Source organism: Schistocerca cancellata, chromosome 9, assembly GCF_023864275.1.
Source record: "Schistocerca cancellata isolate TAMUIC-IGC-003103 chromosome 9, iqSchCanc2.1, whole genome shotgun sequence".
Taxonomy (NCBI): Eukaryota; Metazoa; Arthropoda; class Insecta; order Orthoptera; family Acrididae; genus Schistocerca; species Schistocerca cancellata.
The window spans coordinates 480,231,308-480,249,597 of record NC_064634.1 but is presented as its reverse complement, the minus strand read 5'-3'; positions in this window follow the sequence as shown (position 1 = coordinate 480,249,597).

The following is an 18,290-nucleotide window of genomic DNA, read 5'->3' as shown; positions in this document are numbered from 1 at the left end:
TGCGAGCGTGTGAAGCCGAAGAAGCTGGACACTTCTCTGGCTTAGAAGCGGGGACGGACGTCCCTGATGGGTGGGATGGTGTTGCTCCTGAGGTAGGTGACGCAGGAGCAACCCGGTGGGTAGAGCCCCCCACTGGCAAGGGGACAGGAGGAGTTGTACCACTTGTCGATCCTGCCGGAAGTTGCGGTAATGTATCACCCTCGAAGGCCAAGATGAAGGCACTGGTAGCTATCTGATTTTCCTACGGACCCCGATGAACGCGCCAGACGAAATGTACACCTCTGCGCTCTAAGTTGGCGTGCAGCTCGTCATCAAACTGCAAAAGGAGGTCCTTATAGTAAATAACGCCCTGGACCATATTTAAACTCTTATGCGGTGTGATCGTAACAGCAACATCCCCCAACTTGTCACAAGCGAGTAACCGTCGTGACTGGGCAGGGGATGCCGATTGCATCAGGACCGATCCAGAGCGTATTTTGGACAGGCCCTCCACCTCCCCAAACTTGTCCTCTAAATGCTCGATGAAGAACTGAGGCTTTGTGGAGAGAAAAGACTCCCCATCAGCTCTCGTGCAAACTAAGAATCGGAGCGAATAACTGCTACTGCCATCCTGAGATTTACGTTCCTCCCACGGTGAGGCCAGGGAGGGGAACGTTTTCGGATCGTACTTTTGAGCGTTAAATTGAGCCCGAGAACGCTTAGAGACTGCTGGCGGCTGCCCACCAGCGAGAGACGATGTACCACGCTTCACTGCGGGTCATCCGCCCTGATGCCACCTACTCCGACCAAGGGCCCTCCCCACGGGCGCCACCCAGCAACAGCAAAGGCCACCTGGCAGAATGGCCTTTGCCGGGAGTCCCGATACTCCAGGAGGATAGGCATCTACTCCTTGGCATACGTGGGGAGTTAACGGCGCAGGCATCAGTAGAGCGATCCCTGTGTTGTCAGGGGGCTACAACCAACAGGGTACATGGCGGCCCCACCACAACGGACTGGCTACCGTGCTGGATGTTAGGTAACATGTGGTCCATGGTCGCCGTCAGTGCAGAAAGATGCACTGCACTGAGCAAGATGTAATCTGTACGCAGGAACGTAGTCATGCCCAGGAGATGGAGAGCGGGCAGGACTGCAATTCAACAGCGAAGAAGCTGGCGAAAGGTCTGATCGCAAGATGGACACAATGCACCAAGTAAGGCGCCCTTCCCCAATCGGCTCGCTCTTCGGAAAATTTTGAGAGATGGAAGTCAAACCCAACAGGGGACCATCACAGAAGGCCGAAAAGTTTGAGACTCCTTTTAGTCGCCTCTTACGACAGGCAGGAATACCGCGGGCCTATTCTAACCCCAGAACCCGCAGGGGGACTTGGGGTGGACATAATTAAAAGAAAAGCGTTTTTCGTTGTGGCGAAATCTTCTCACGTAATTCCAATCACCAACTTCCTCCTCCGAATGCGAAAATATTTTGTTGACACCGACGTACATAGGGAGAGACGATCACCACGATAAAATAAGGGAAATTAGAGCTCGTATGGGAATCTATAGGTGTTCATTCTTTCCGCGCGTTAGATGTAGATATAGATGTAGAAATAATCTTGCAGTTTATTTCTTATATCTTTTCCTCGGACTTTAATAATGGCTATTGGAACTCCATCGCCTCGCGGCACCTTCCCCGCCTTCATACGGCGAATGGCTTTATACACATCGTACTTCCGAAATCTCGTTGTATTGTTTACTACCTACATGTATCTTTGTTTTCGGCTCACTTGTTGAACTATAAAAATGTTTAACAACGGAGAGAAATCAATACATAGTCTTACAATCACTCTACCAACTGCCATCTTAGCAGATGCACTCTAGAAAAGATAAAGTTCCTCGCTCTAGCCCTAGACAGGCCAATCCAGCCCGACCGAGTGCCGTGTCGTCCAGTGCCTATGGCGTCATCGTGTGCGGTACGGACGGGCATGTTGTCAGCACACCGCTCTCGACCTTGTAACCGCCGTTATCGGTCGAGTGGCTCCTCAGTTGGCTTCACGAGGCTGAATGCCCCTTTCCAGCCGTCCCACCAAGGAAAAATCCCTTACAGGTACCGGGAACCGAAGCCAGGTCCAGCGAATGGCATTCATCGGCGCTGACCACTCAGCTATGGGCGCGGAATCGTGATTCGTGCCGTCTACCAAACATAACTTCCTGTTTTGTTCACTCTATACGAAACTATTGTATCTCCTCATATTTGAAAGCAGTTTTGTCTTCTTCATACGTGGAACATCTTTTGCTGTTTGCGTAAGTACCTACATTAAATTATTGGCCCTCTCGTCCTATCTATACAGAGGGATCCAGGAAAATGTAGACATTCTTTGATAGTTAATATATGGCATATCGTCGCAGTTCGCACTGAACCGTAGTCCATTGTTTTCTCAACAGAACTTGGAGCGCCTTTTTCAGGAGATGACAGTGCAGAAATGAATGAAGTAGGATTGTCCTTCGTGTAATGTAAGGCCGTATTGAAGTGGTTCTGAAAGTACGAAAACGTGATGCAGGTGCAATGGAAATGGCGTATAGTCTACGGAACTCAGCCACCAACGCATATAACAATTTATCACATTCGAGACAAATTTGAAGCCTACAGTACCATTCGGGATGTGCATAAGCAAGATTTGGCCCACCAGAAACATCACCAAAGTCCAGCTCACAGAATTACTGTCTAGCAGGACTAGGTCACGTCAAGAAACTGTGAATCACGGATCACGTGAAAGTGGGGTAAGCCGATCGAGCGTAAGACGAATTCTGAAGGCTGCAAAGTGGAAAGCGTTCATTCCAAGTTCGCTGAAACCCATGAACGAGCCGACTAGTACTGCTAGTGGTTTAAAGGCATCTTTCGCGAGGATGAACTGTTTGCAGGAATGAAAATCCCTACGCTTACACGCCACTTAACCTAATTTACGCCAAGGACAACACCGCCCCATGCCCGAGGGCAGACTCAAACCTCCGACGGAGGGAACAGAGTGAACGGTGGCGAGGCGTCCTAGACCAAGCGACTACCCGGCGCGGCGTTGAGGAATGGTTATCTGGTCGAACGAGGTGCAGTTCAAACTGAACTGCGTGTACTGGCCTCCTGAAAGTCCTCACGTTCTCATGAACTAACATATCAATCTACCAGGTGTTAATGTGTGGTGTGGTGTGGTGTGGTGTGGTCTGTCATCACGCGGTTTGATTGGCCCGTTCTTCTTTGAAGGTACTGTAACTGGTGAAGTGTATCGTCATTTGCTGCAAACATCGATTTTACCTCCAATCCGAGAGGTGTTTGGAAATGAAAGATTTTACCTACAACGAGATGGGTCTCTGCCTTAGTACCACCTTGGATGAAAATCTACCTGGACGATGGATAGATCGGAGCTGTTAAGTATCCACCATCGTCTTCAGAGTTTACACCTCCTGACTTCTACGCATCGGGGAACTTGAGAAATGAAGTGTATCAACAGAAGCCAGTTACGTAGAACGAACTACGAGAAGCCACCGAGGCGTCTTGTGCGGCTGTGATGCCGGAGACACTGACAGCTGTAATTCGGTCAACACTCCAGCAGCATCGACGTTGTTTGGCTGCTAATTGGGGTCACTCTGAATACGTAAAATAACCTCCCCCCCCCCCTCATGCGTGAGCTGTAACGGTATGTAATTTTGAGTGTCAAAGACTGTCTACATTTTTCTGGACCCTTCTATATTTTCTAATATGCCGATTTTGTTGCTTAATTTGAACTAGTACGCATACCAGTTGTTATCAAAATTTAGATTGTTTACGTTACTGAGTTTCTGCATCATCAGTCTGTGTCTTTATTTTTTATTTACTTATTTATTTTTTATTTTTCTTACCGTACAAGCCTCTGATTAATCGTAATTTGAAAGCTGTTGCGGGCCATGTGATTCTGCAGAGAACTGTCTTTGAAACATGATCTGTCCTATTTCCACTTTCATTTTTTATATTTCCAAGAATATTTTCTATTTGCTTTTATCTGGGGGAATGTTTTGAGTATACACTCGTTTTCATTTTTTTTTTTTTTGGTTGTTGTTTTAGGGCGCACAACTTCAATGGTCATTAGCGCCCTGACGACGTTAAGAATGCACCGCGAGGCACAAGTTTAAAACAACAACTAAAAGGGAAAACACGATAAATGACTGACAGGCATAGGATTAAAAAACAGCATCATCAAATGTCCTTAGTGAGGTTTGTCAAATTGATAAAACGAAGAACACGAGCAGCTGCTCGTGGGTCATCCGCTAAAACGGCATCTAAAGTACATGGCAGGTTAAGATCGAGACGCAGTGCGTTAAAATCCGGACACGACATTAAAATGTGGCGGACCGTCAGCAATTGCCCACATGGGCAGAACGGCGCCGGCGCAGCCGTCAGCAGATGGCGATGGCTGAACCGGCAGTGTCCAATTCTTAACCGGGCCAAAACTACCTCCTTCCGCCGAGAAGGGCGTGAGGAGGACGTCCAAGCCACGGGAAGAGGTTTCAAGGCCCGAAGCTTGTTGGCTGTAAGGGCAGCCCAATCGGCATGCCACAGCGATAAAATGCGCCGACAAATAACCCTGCTAAAATCTGACGAAGGGACACAACAAGAAGCTGTCCAATGCTGTAGGACCGCAGCCTTGGCCGCGGCATCTGCAGCTTCGTTCCCAGGGATACCGACATGGCCAGAGACCCACATAAAGCTAACCGGAGAACCGACGTCCACCAGCTGCCGAAGAGAGCGTTGGATCCGGTGCACGAAAGGGTGAACCGGATACGGATCACTAGGGCTCTGGATGGCGCTCAGGGAATCGGAGCAGATGACATAAGCAGAATGTCGGTGGCGGCAGATGTAAAGAACAGCCTGGTAGAGGGCAAAGAGCTCAGCTGTGAAGACCGAACAATGGCCATGGAGCCGGTATTTGAAACTTTGTGCCCCGACAATAAAAGAACACCCGACCCCGTCATTGGTCTTAGAGCCATCTGTATAAATGAAAGTCATATTGATGAACTTCGAACGAAGTTCCACAAAACGGGAGTGGTAGACCGAACCGGGGGTAACCTCTTTTGGGAGCGAGCTGAGGTCAAGGTGAACGCGGACCTGAGCCTGGAGCCAAGGTGGCGTGTGGCTCTCGCCCACTCGAAAGGTTGCAGGGAGTGAAAAATTAAGGTGTTGAAGGAGGCGACGAAAGCGAACTCCAGGGGGTAGCAGGGCAGAGACATACAACCCGTATTGACGGTCGAGAGAGTCGTCAAAAAAGGAACGATAAGACGGATGGTCGGGCATTGACAGTAGCCGACAGGCATACCGACAAAGCAGTATATCGCGCCGGTAGGTGAGTGGCAATTCGCCGGCGTCAGCATGAAGACTCTTTACGGGACTAGTATAAAATGCTCCGATCGCAAGTCGTAAACCCCGATGTTGTATGAAGTTGAGGCGGCGTAAGATGGATGGCCGTGCAGAGGAGTATACGAAGCTCCCATAATCCAGCTTGGAGCGGACGATCGACCGATATAGACGAAGTAGGACGGTTCGATCCGCTCCCCACGACATACCACTGAGAACACGGAGGACATTAAAAGAACGGGTACAACGGGCGGCCAAATATGACACATGTGGAGACCAGCTAAGTTTCCTGTCAAATGTAAGGCCTAAAAATTTGGTTGTCTCCACGATTGGGAGAGCAACGGGACCGAGTCGTAAGGACGGTGGGAGAAACTCTTTGTAGCGCCAGAAGTTAATACAGACCGTCTTCTCGGCAGAAAAACGGAAGCCATTGGCGACACTCCAGGAGTAAAGACGGTCAAGAGAACGCTGAAGACAGCGCTCCAGGACACGTGTACACTGCGCGCTGCAATAGATGGTAAAATCGTCCACGAAAAGGGAGCCTGATACATCAGCTGGGAGGCAATCCATTATTGGATTGATCGCGATGGCGAAGAGAGCGACGCTCAAAACTGAGCCCTGTGGCACCCCTTTTCTCCTGGCGAAAGGTGTCTGACAGGACAAAACCCACACGTACCCTGAACTGTCGATCCATTAAAAAGGAACGAATAAAAAGAGGGAGGCGACCGCGAAGGCCCCATGTATACATGGTGCGGAGAATGCCCGCCCTCCAACAGGTGTCGTAAGCCTTTTCCAAATCAAAGAACACAGCCGCGGTCGGGCGCTTCCGCAAGAAGTTATTCATAATGAAGGTCGACAAGGTAACCAGATGGTCAACAGCAGAGCGGCGCCTACGAAATCCACATTGTACATTGGTAAGTAGGCGTCGAGACTCTAGCAGCCAAACCAATCGAGAGTTAACCATTCGCTCCATCACTTTACAGACACAGCTGGTAAGCGAGATGGGTCGATAACTGGAAGGCAAGTGCTTGTCCTTCCCCGGCTTAGGAATTGGGACAACAATAGACTCGCGCCAGCATGCGGGAACATGTCCCTCAATCCAGATGCGATTGTAAGTACGAAGAAGAAAACCTTTACCCGCAAGAGAAAGGTTCTTCAGCATCTGAATATGAATAGAATCAGGCCCTGGAGCGGAGGACCGTGATCGGCCAAGTGCGTTTTCGAGTTCCCGCATGGTGAATGGGGAATTATAACTTTCACGATTCGAGGAGCGGAAGTTAGGTGGCCTAGCCTCCTCTGCCTGTTTGCGGGGGAGGAAGGCAGGGTGGTAATGAGCGGAGCTCGAAACCTCTGCGAAAAAGCGGCCGAAGGCATTGGAGACATCCTCAGGGGCCACAAGGACGTCATTCGCGACCGTCAAGCCAGAAACTGGTGAGTGGACCTTAGTGCCAGACAGCCGGCGCAGGCTACCCCAGACAATAGAAGAAGGAGTAAAACTGTTGAAGGTGCTTGTGAAAGCAGCCCAGCTGGCTTTCTTGCTTTCTTTAATAATACGACGACACTGGCCACGTAATCGTTTATAATTGATACAATTCGCCACTGTAGGGTGGCGTTTAAAGGTGCGTAAAGCACGTCGACGAGCACGTAAAGCGTCTCTACATGCTGCGGACCACCAGGGGACCGGTACGCGACGTGGAGAAGAAGTAGGGTGAGGGATGGAATATTCAGCAGCAGCAAGAATGACTTCCGTGAGGTGTGCGACCTGACGATCGCAGCTTGGGAAGGGTTGATCCTGAAAGGTCGCCCTGGAAGAGAAGAGCCCCCAGTCTGCCTTGGAGATGGCCCAACTAGAGGAGCACGGAGAGGGGGTATGCTGCAGGAGATGGATAACACACGGGAAGTGGTCGCTCGAATATGTATCAGAAATTGCATACCACTCAAACCGGCGTGCAAGTTGGGGAGTACATACAGAGACGTCTAAATGGGAATAGGTGTGAGATGTGTCCGAAAGAAAAGTAGGGGCGCCAGTATTGAGGCAGACAAGATTGAGCTGGTTGAAAAGGTCTGCTAACAAGGAGCCCCTCGGGCAGGATGCTGGAGAGCCCCAAAGGGGATGGTGGGCATTGAAGTCTCTAGTTAACAAAAATGGTGCAGGTAGCTGAGCAATAAGTTGCATCATGTCTGCCCTGGTAACGGCAGATGACGATGGAGTGTAAACGGTACAAATGGAAAATGTAAAAGTGGGGAGAGTAATGCGGATGGCAACTGCCTGCAGGCCGGTGTGCAACGTGATGGGATCGTAGTAAATATCATCCCGGACCAGCAACATAACCCCTCCATGAGCTGGGATACCTACCACAGGGGGTAGGTCAAAACGCACAGAGGTGTAGTGTGCCAGGGCAATTTGATCGCATGGGCGTAGCTTCGTTTCCTGGAGGGCTACGACGAGCGGACGGTGCAAGCGGAGCAGCAACTTCAAGTCCTCTCGGTTGGAGCGAATGCTGCGAATATTCCAGTGAATAAGTGCAATCGTAAGAAAAGGAGGATGAAAGAAGGGGCCACCTCGAAGGCCGCTGAGGGCCTGGCTTCGAGCGAGCACTGCCGCCGCTATCAGTAGGCGGACAGTCATCGTCCATTGGGTCTATAGGTTCATCGGCCATCTTGGGAGGATGGCCGGGAGGGGGAGCTTCCTCCGCCGGTGAACGGCCAGATGTTCGGCTACCAGCGGTGCGGCCAGGCGAAACGGATGACGGCCTGGGACGGCAACCGCTGGGTGGCGCAGGAGAAGAAATGCGCAGTGGCGGAGAAGGAGAACTGCGCTTCCTATGAGCCTTCTTGGAAGGAAGTTTGGTGGAAGTACCGGTCGAGGGCTGGGAGGTCGAGGTTCGTAGGAAGTCTGCACGGGATGGTTCCTTCTTGAAGGACCGTGCATCTGACTTCGGGGTCTTCGTCTTAGCAGAAGCTGATGAAAGGGCTGGTGTCTGTGGGGTGATGGGAGGAAGAGGAGACGTCGACCGCGCGATCTTAGCACTGACCGAACGGACGACCGTGGTGCTGAAGGTCAGATCGCATGTCTGGGTTGCCACCTCCCGGGTAGTCCGAGGAGAGGCGAGGACAGTACTGTATTTCCCCGCTGGGAGCAGCGCGGGCTTCCTACTAGCCAATAGCTTGCGAGCAGCCGAGGTGGACACTTTCTCTTTGACCCGAATTTCTTGGATACAGCGTTCTTCCTTATAGACAGGACAGTCGCGGGAGGATGCGGCATGGTCACCCTGACAGTTCACACAACGAGGAGACGGAGGTGGACAGTCACCCTCATGGACATCCCTGCCACAAGTGACACATTTAGCCGCATTGGAGCAAGACTGTCGAGTGTGACTGAAACGCTGACACTGGTAGCAGCGCGTAGGTGTCGGGACATAGGGGCGAACAGAAATAACCTCGTAGCCCGCCTTGATGCGCAATGGCAGCTTAACACTATCGTAGGTCAAGAAAAGTGTCCGGGTCGGTACATGGTCATTGTTGACCTTTTTCATGACCCTATGGACAGCCGTCACGCCCTGCTCAGCGAGGAAAGATTGAATCTCCTCGTCAGTCAATCCGTCGAGGGAGCTAGTATAGACTACACCACGAGACGAATTCAAAGTTCGGTGGGCCTCCACCCGGACAGGGAACGTGTACAGGAGTGTGGCCCGAAGCAGTTTTTGTGCCTGAAAGGCACTCTCAGTTTCTAGTAATAAGGTACCGTTACGCAACCTGGTACAAAATTTGACAGTTCCGGCTATGGCATCTATGCCCTTCTGGATAACGAAAGGGTTGACAGAGGAAAAATCCTTTCCGTCCTCAGATCGAGAAACGACGAGGAACTGTGGGGCAGGCGGGGTGGTACTTTTGTCACTGGTGGCTGGTCACGTTTCCGTTTTTGGGCAGAAGTCGAGAGAGATGGAGTGGAATCCATTGCGGAGGAATCCCCCATGATTGCCAGCGTCTCCGATGGCGCGCTCCTTCCTTGTGGGGACCCTCTCAGAGGGCACTCCCGCCTTAGGTGAATGTTTACACCTCAGGTCACACCTCCCGAGAAACAGACGGAGGGACCAATCGGCATGGTCAGAAGGTATCAGCTCAGGCTATCACCCCTCCCCGGGCCTGGCCTTTACCAGGGGGTACGCGCGTGCCTTACATGTCTACCCAGGGCGGGGAATTACGCGTTACCCCGTCACCGGCTACGCGTGCGAACGCGTGGGTCGGCCTTCAGGCACGCACAGGGAGGAAGGAAGAAGAGGAAAAAGAAGAGAGAGAGGGGGAAAGAGGACAGACTGTCTCAAACGCCAAGGCGGAGACCAGAGAAGGCAAGGAGAAGAAGGCAATGAGAAGGCAAGGAAAAGAAGGCAATGAGAAGGCAAGGAAAACAAGGCAATGAGAAGGCAAGGAGAAGAAGGCAATGAGATGGCAAGGAGAAGAAGGCAATGAGAAGGCAAGGAGAAGTCAAGGGAAAGAGTAAGGAAGACAGTGAGGTGGAGAAGAACAAAGAAAGGAATCAACAAAAGGAAGGAAGAACCGAGAAGTGAAAAACCAAAAAGACCACAGTTATAGGTCGTGGAACCGTCCGTCTCCGGACGCAGGCGCTAACTACCCTTTTAGTCGCCTCTTACGACAGGCAGGAATACCTCGGGCCTATTCTAATCCCCGGACCCGCAGGGGGGGTATACACTTGTTGTTTTTCTCGGAAAATTCTACTAAAGTACGACGTCTATTGTTTCTGATATCGTTTCGAAAACTGCCACAACAGTATTGTTCAGTTTTTGTTCTACATTTGCTTATCTTGTCCAACATTCTCTCCCATTATCTCCATGCAGGAATTTCGTGTCTTTCATCAGCTTCTGTTTCTAAAGAATGTATCAAAAACGACTTTACAACTATTCATTTTACAAAGAGACACACACCGATGAGCCAAAACATTATGACCAGTGCCCACCGCGACGTTGCATGACGTCTGGTGGCGTTGCAGGCAAGTGACGCGGTAACAAAAGTTCGTAAACAGAGCAGACAAGAAAGCGAGATCACCCAGGCGTACTTTTTCTGTGGTTTTAGGGCGCACAACTACAGTGATCATTAGCGTCCAGACTAAATTATGAATGCACTGCGAGGCACAATGTTAAAACAGCAACTAAAAAGGACAACCTATAAAAGGCACATTAACAGGCAAGGGATTGAAAGAAAACAGCATAATCAAATGTCTTAGACAGGTTTGTCAAGTGGATAAAACGAAGAACGCGAGCAGCTGCTCCTGGGTCATCCGCTAAAATTTCATCCATAGTACAGGGCAGGCCAAGGTCAATGCGCAGTGTATTAAAATTCGGACAAGACGTTAAAACGTGGCGTACCGTCAGCAATTGCCCACATGGGCAGAACGGCGCCGGCGCAGCCGTCAGCAGCTGGCGGTGGCTGAACCGGCAGTGTCCAATCCGTAACCGGGCCAGAACGACCTCCTCCCGCCGAGACGAGCGCGAAGAGGTCGTCCAAGCCGTGGGGAGCGGTTTCAAGGCCCGAAGCTTGTTGTCAGTAAGTGTAGACCAATCGACATGTCACAGCGATAAAATGCGCTGACAAATGGTTGGTTGGTTTGGGGGATGAAAGGGACCAGACTGCTACGGTCATTGGTCCCTTTTTCCAAATACAAAGAACACCCTCAGAGAATAAAAACGAGGAATAGAATAGATCACAGGCGATACAGAACAAGAGAAACTGAGACAAAGACAAGACAAAACGAACTAAAACCACACAGAGTGTGACAGTGGTTGGCCGACCATAGAAATAAAAAAGGAAAAGCCAACCACTTAGAAACACATTAAGAAATCAGTTTAAAAGCATAGGCCAAATGCCAGAATCAGCACAAAACAATAAAATAAAACAGAAACACTCAGATTAAATGTTAAATCCCCCTGCCCGAATAAAACGTAAAACTAAGTCAGCCATAGTGGAGTCGTCTGTTAGAAGGGCAGGGAGCGTATCAGGCACCGCAAATGTCTGCCTGACCACATCTAAAAGGGGGCAGGCCATCAAAATGTGGGCCACTGTCAAAGCTGCCCCACATCGACATAGAGGAGGGTCCTCCCGGCGCAGTAAATAACTGTGTGTCAGCCGGGAGTGGCCAATGCAGAGCCGGCAAACAACTACTGAGTCCCTGCGAGTGGCTCGCAGGGATGACCGCCACACAGCCGTCGTCTCCTTGACATCACGGAGTTTATTGCGCGTTGTCAGTTCGCGCCATTCATCGTCCCATAGCGCCATGATTTTGCGGCGGAAGACTGCCCGCAAATCAGTCTCTGGGAGGCCAACGTCCAGAGATGGCTTACTGGTGGCCTCTTTCGCCAGGCGGTCAACATGTTCGTTACCCGGGATACCGACATGACCGGGGGTCCACACAAAGACCACAGAGCGGCCGCAACGGGCAAGAGTATGCAGAGACTCTTGGATAGCCATCACCAGACGAGAACGAGGGAAACACTGGTCGAGAGCTCGTAAACCGCTCAGGGAGTCGCTACAGATAACGAAGGACTCACCTGAGGAGGAGCGGATATACTCTAGTGCACGAGAGATGGCGACCAGCTCAGCAGTGTAAACGCTGCAGCCATCCTGCAAGGAACGTTGTTCGGAATGGTCCCCTAGAGTGATCGCATACCCGAGACGACCAGCAACCATCGAACTGTCAGTGTAAACAATGCCAGAGCCCTGATACGTGGCCAGGATGGAATAAAAGCGGCGGCGGAAGGCCTCTGGAGGGACGGAGTCCTTCGGGCCCTGTGCCAAGTCGAGCCGAAGGCAAGGGCGACGAATACACCATGGGGGTGTATGCAAAGTAGCCCGGAAAGGAGGTGAAACAGTGAAAACCTGAAGCCCAGAGAGAAGCTCTTTGACGCGGATCGCTATTGTACAACCAGACCGGGGCCGACGTTCTGGCAGACGGACGACCGATCGCGGTAACAGGAGACGATAGTTTGGATGCCCGGGCGAGCTTAGAACATGGGCAGCATAAGAGGCCAGCAAACGGTGGCGCCGGAACCGCAGTGGAGGGACACCTGCCTCCACTAGTACGCTGTCCACAGGGCTGGTGCGGAAAGCACCAGTGGCAAGGCGTATCCCTCTGTGGAGAATGGGGTCCAGCACCCGTAACGCAGATGGGGACGCTGAGCCATAAGCCAGGCTCCCATAATCCAGACGGGACTGGATTAACGCCTGGTAGAGCCGCAACAGGGTAGATCGGTCGGCGCCCCAGCGGGTGTGGCTCAAACATCGCAGAGCATTGAGATGCCGCCAACACGTCTGTTTAAGCTGCCGGATATGAGGCAGCCAAGTCAACCGGGCATCGAAAACCACCCCCAAAAACCTGTGGGTCTCCACCACAGCAAGGAGTTCGTCGGCAAGATAAAGCCGCGGCTCAGGATGGACTCTTCGGCGCCAGCAGAAATGCATACCGCGGGTCTTGGCTGCCGAAAACTGAAACCCATTCGCTACAGCCCAAGACTGCGCCTTACGGATAGCGCCCTGTAGCTGACGTTCAACAGCTGCAATGCCAGTAGAGCTGTAGTAAAGGCAGAAGTCGTCAGCATACAGGGAAGCGGAGACAGAATTTCCCACTGCCGCAGCAAGCCCGTTAATAGCTATTAAAAACAGACAGACACTTACAACAGAACCCTGTGGCACACCGTTCTCCTGGACGTGGGAGGAACTATACGAGGCCGCGACTTGCATGAGGAAGGTACGACACGACAGAAAATTGCGGATAAAAATCGGCAGAGGACCCCGAAGACCCCATCCATGAAGCGTAGAAAGGATGTGATGACGCCATGTCGTATCGTACGCCTTCCGCATGTCGAAAAAGACATCGACCAGGTGCTGACGGCGGGCAAAGGCAGTACGGATGGCCGACTCCAGGCTCACCAGATTGTCGGTGGCGGAGCGGCCTTTACAGAACCCACCCTGAGACGTAGCCAGAAGGCCCCGAGACTCCCGTACCCAATGCAAGCGCCGGCTCACCATCCATTCGAGAAGCTTGCAAAGAACGTTGGTGAGGCTAATGGGACGGTAGCTGTCCACCTCCAGAGGAGTCTTCCCAGGTTTCAATACGGGGATGACAACGCCTTCCCGCCATTGCGACGGAAACTCCCCCTGGACCCAAAGACGGTTGTAAAGATCGAGAAGGCGCCGCTGGCAGTCCACTGAAAGGTGTTTCAGCATCTGACAGTGGATGCCATCTGGCCCAGGAGCGGTATCAGGGCAAGCAGCTAGGGCACTGCGGAATTCCCACTCACTGAATGGAGCATTGTAAGATTCTGGGTGGTTGGCTCGAAACGAAAGGCTCCGACGTTCCATCCGCTCTTTAATGGAGCGGAAGGCCTGGGGGTAATTCGCAGAAGCGGAACTCATAGCAAAATGCTCTGCTAAGCGATTGGCAATGACGTCGGAGTCAGTACAAACTGCTCCACTCAGTGAGAGCGCAGGGACGCTGGCAGGGGTCTGATAGCCGTAGACGCGTCGAATCTTCGCCCAGACCTGCGAAGGAGTGACATGGAGGCCAATGGTGGACACATACCGCTCCCAGCACTTCTTCTTGCCTTGGCGGATAAGGAGGCGGGCCCGCGCACGCAGCCGTTTGAAGGCGATAAGGTGGTCTATGGAGGGATGTCGCTTGTGACGCTGGAGCGCCAGCCGGCGATCTTTAATCGCTTCAGCGATCTCAGGCGACCACCAAGGCATAGCCTTCCGCAGAGGGGACCCAGAAGAACGGGGAATGGCAGATTCGGCGGCAGTAACGATGCCGGTGGTGACCGATTGAACCACCGCATCAATGTCATCAGTAGAGAGAGGCTCAAAAGCGGCAGTGGAGGAGAACAAGTCCCAGTCAGCCTTATTCATAGCCCATCTGCTAGGGCGCCCAGAAGAGTGACGCTGTGGTACTGACAAAGTGGTCACTACCACACAGGTCGTCATGCACACTCCATCGGACAGACGGTAAGAGGCTATGGCTACAGATGGAAAGGTCAATGGCGGAGTAGGTGCCATGCGCCACACTGAAGTGTGTGAAGGCACTGTCATTTAACAGCGAGAGATCGAGCTGCGACAATAAATGCTCAACGATGGCGCCTCGACCTGTTGCCACTGACCCACCCCCACAGAGGGTTATGGGCGTTGAAGTCGCCCAATAGCAAGAAAGGTGGCGCCAATTGGGCTACCAGTGCAGCCAGGACATGCTGCGAGACCTCACCATCCGGTGGAAGGTAAAGACTGCAAACGGTAACAGCCTGTGGCGTCCACACCCGAACAGCGACAGCCTCTAAAGGCGTTTGGAGAGGGACAGACTCGCTGTGCAGAGTGTGAAGGACATATATGCAGACGCCACCAGACACCCTTTCATAAGCCGCCTGGTTCTTATAATAACCCCGATAGCCACGGAGGGCAGGGGTTCGCATTGCTGGAAACCAAGTTTCCTGCAGAGCAATGCAAAGGAAAGGACGAAGGCTGATAAGGTGGCGGAGCTCAGCTAGATGGTGGAAGAAACCGCTGCAGTTCCACTGGAGGATGGTATTGGCCATGGATGGGAAAGGGGTGAAGGGACTGGGGAGGCAGATTACGCCTCCGGGGCCCCTGCTGCTACTGAGTCACCACCTGTACGAACGTCATCTATTGCGTCCGAGGGACTGGCGAGATCCATGTCCGCAGCGGACGCCAGAATCTCCACTTCATTTTCGGACGCAGAGGGAGAAGGTTGCGGTGGGACAGGTGCCACCGCAATTTCAGGATGCTTGGGAGCCTTTTTCTTCGACTGCTTTGCGCGCTGTGCCTTAGGTTGTTCTGGCTGGGAGGGCCTCACTGGGTCAGGGACTGAAGACGACCGTGACGCCCTACGACCAGCGACCAGTGGTTGTTTGACAAACTTGCGGGTGTCCGCTTTGGCACTGGGCAAAGCCTGGGATGGAGGGCCCCAAGGGACCCTTTCCGGGTGAGTGAAGCCGAAGAAGGCTCACGCTTCTCCGGCTGTGAATGGGGAACAGATGTCCCTGGTGGTTGGGATGGTGTTGCTCCTGAAGTAGTTGCAGCAGGAGCAACAGGGAGTGAAGTGCCCCCCACAACCAAGGGGGCCGGTGAACTCTGACAGAGCTGAGATCGATCTGGTGTTGCAGCAGCGGCGTAGGTAGACATCATGGGCACAGGATGTAGCCGCTCATATTTCAGCCTTGCCTCGGCGTAGGTCAGGCGGTCCAGGGTCTTATATTCCATTATCTTCCTTTCTTTCTGGAAGATCCTACAGTCCGGCGAGCAGGGGGAATGGTGTTCTCTGCAGTTAACACAGATAGGAGGCGGGGCACATGGAGTATCAGGATGCGAAGGACGTCCACAATCCCGACACGTGATGCTGGAAGTACAGCGAGAAGACATGTGCCCGAACTTCCAGCATTTAAAACACCGCATCGGAGGAGGGATATATGGCTTCACATCACAACGTAAACCATCAACTTAACCTTTTCGGGTAAGACATCACCCTCAAAGGCCAAGATGAAGGCACCGGTGGCTACCTGATTATCCCTCGGACCCCGATGGACGCGCCGGACGAAGTGAACACCTCGTCGTTCGAGGTTGGCGCGTAAGTCATCGTCGGACTGCAGAAGAAGATCCCTGTGGAATATAATACCCTGGACCATGTTGAGACTCTTATGCGGCATGATGTTAACTGAAACATCCCCCAACTTGTCACAATTGAGCAACCTCCGTGACTGGGCAGAGGATGCCGTTTTGATGAGCACAGAACCAGAGCGCATCTTGGACAAGCCCTCCACCTCCCCGAACTTGTCCTCTAAATGCTCCACAAAAAACTGGGGCTTGGTTGACATAAACGATTCCCCATCAACTCGCGTACACACAAGGAACCGGGGTGAATATTCTCCACTGCCTTCTTTTGCCATACGTTCCTCCCATGGAGTGGCCAGGGAGGGAAATGATCGTGGTTCGTATTTCCTGCCGTTGAGGTTAGACCTCGATCGCTTAGAGACTGCTGGTGGAGGCCCACCAGCGAGAGATGATGTACCACGCTTCATTGCGGGGTATCCGCCCTGATGCCACCTACTCCGACCAAGGGCCCTCCCCACAGGCGCCACCTGGCAGGATGGTCATTGCCGGGAGTCCTGATGCCCCAGGGAGACGAGCATCTACTCCTTGGCATACGTGGGGAGTTAACGGCGCAGGCATCAGTAGAGCGATCCCTGTGTTGTCAGGGGGCTACAACCAAGAGGGTACATGGCGGCCCCACCACAACGGACTGGCTACCGTGCTGGATCTTAGGTGCAAAACTGTCCAAGGTCGTCGTCGCAGTTATAAGAAACACTGCAGAGTGCAGCGTGGGAATCGCACCCAGGGACGTATCCTCGCCCAAGAGATGGAAAACGAGCGGGACACCATTGCAACGACGAAAAAGCCGGCTAAAGGTCTCAATGCACGACGGATACAGTGCACCATGTAAGGCGCCCTTCCCCAATTGGCTCGCTCTTCGGAATAATGTAGAAAGATGGAGGTCAGACCCGAGAGGGGACCATCACATAAGGCCGAAACATGTGAGACTCCTGTTAGTCGCCTCTTACGACAGGCAGGAATACCGCGGGCCTATTCTTACCCCCGAACCCGCAGGGGGACATCGCGACCTGACTAATAAGGTCGCCACCCTCTGCCTTGACGACGGCTCGGCCTGGCGGACGACGAAGCGTTTCCTACGCCGCACGCAACGTATCCCTCCGCTGATGGTCCATGGTCAGGCTGTCTGCGAACCAGCTGCGAAAGATGATGCCCTAGCAGACGTCTTTGAGGCTGCGTTTACGCCGATAGAAGACCCGACCGCCGCTCTCCAAGACGACCTGGTTGCTGAGCGGCTCCCGCACTACTTCGAGGCACGCGACGACGATGACGTCATTGAAGAGACGACGGCGGAAGAGGTGTCGTCCCTCATGCGCACCCTGAATCCCCGGAAAGCTGCGGGCCCACACGAAGTTTCCAGCGCCCTTCTCAAGAAGTTACCGCCATTGGCTGTTACTCATCTCCCCAACGTCATTAATGAAGTCCTCCGGTGCTGCAGTTTTCCTCAGTCCTGGATCGTGGCGATTCCGAAGATGGGGAAGGATCTGCGCCAGCTCGCGAACTACAGGCCTATTAGTTTACTGCCGGTCGTCTTTGAAAGGGTGTACATCAGCCGACTGCAGCGCCACGTTGACGAGGAAGGCCTCCTGCCCGAAGAGCAGTTCGGATTTCGCAGAGGCCACTCTGCAGTTCACCAACTCCTTCGGCTAGTGGAAGGTGCGTTCGTCGCCCTCGAGCAGCGCGAGTTCTTTGGCGCGGTGTTCCTGGACGTGTCACGTGCTTTCAACAATGTGTGGCACCGTGGTCTCTTATTCAAACTTTTTGAACTTGGGGTACCGGCGTCGCACGTCCGTCTCATCCGTTCCTACCTTGAAGATTGGACATTCAATGTGGAGGCCGCGCATGGATTGTCCACCGAGTCAACGCCGGTGTGCCGCAGGGCTCGGTCTTGGGGCCACTCCTGTACTCGCTGTGCACTTATGATGCACCGAAGATCGACCTTGCGCGGCTCGCCCTGTATGCGGATGACACTGCTCCATATACAAGAAGCCTCAATGCCGCCGTCATGCGCTGGCTTTGACACCCTGGCAGCCTGGACCGTCAAGTGGCGTCTACAATTCAATGGGGCCAAGACGCAGTTCCTGATCGTCACCAGAAGACTCGTTCCTCCAGGTCTGCAACCGCTCACCGTCGGTGGAAGCCGTGTCCCGTGGCGTCCAACGGCGCATTACCTCGGCGTCACCATCGACCGCCGACTCACGTGGGGTCCGCACATCCGCGAAGTGAAGAACAAAGTGCGGAACAGGCTCTGC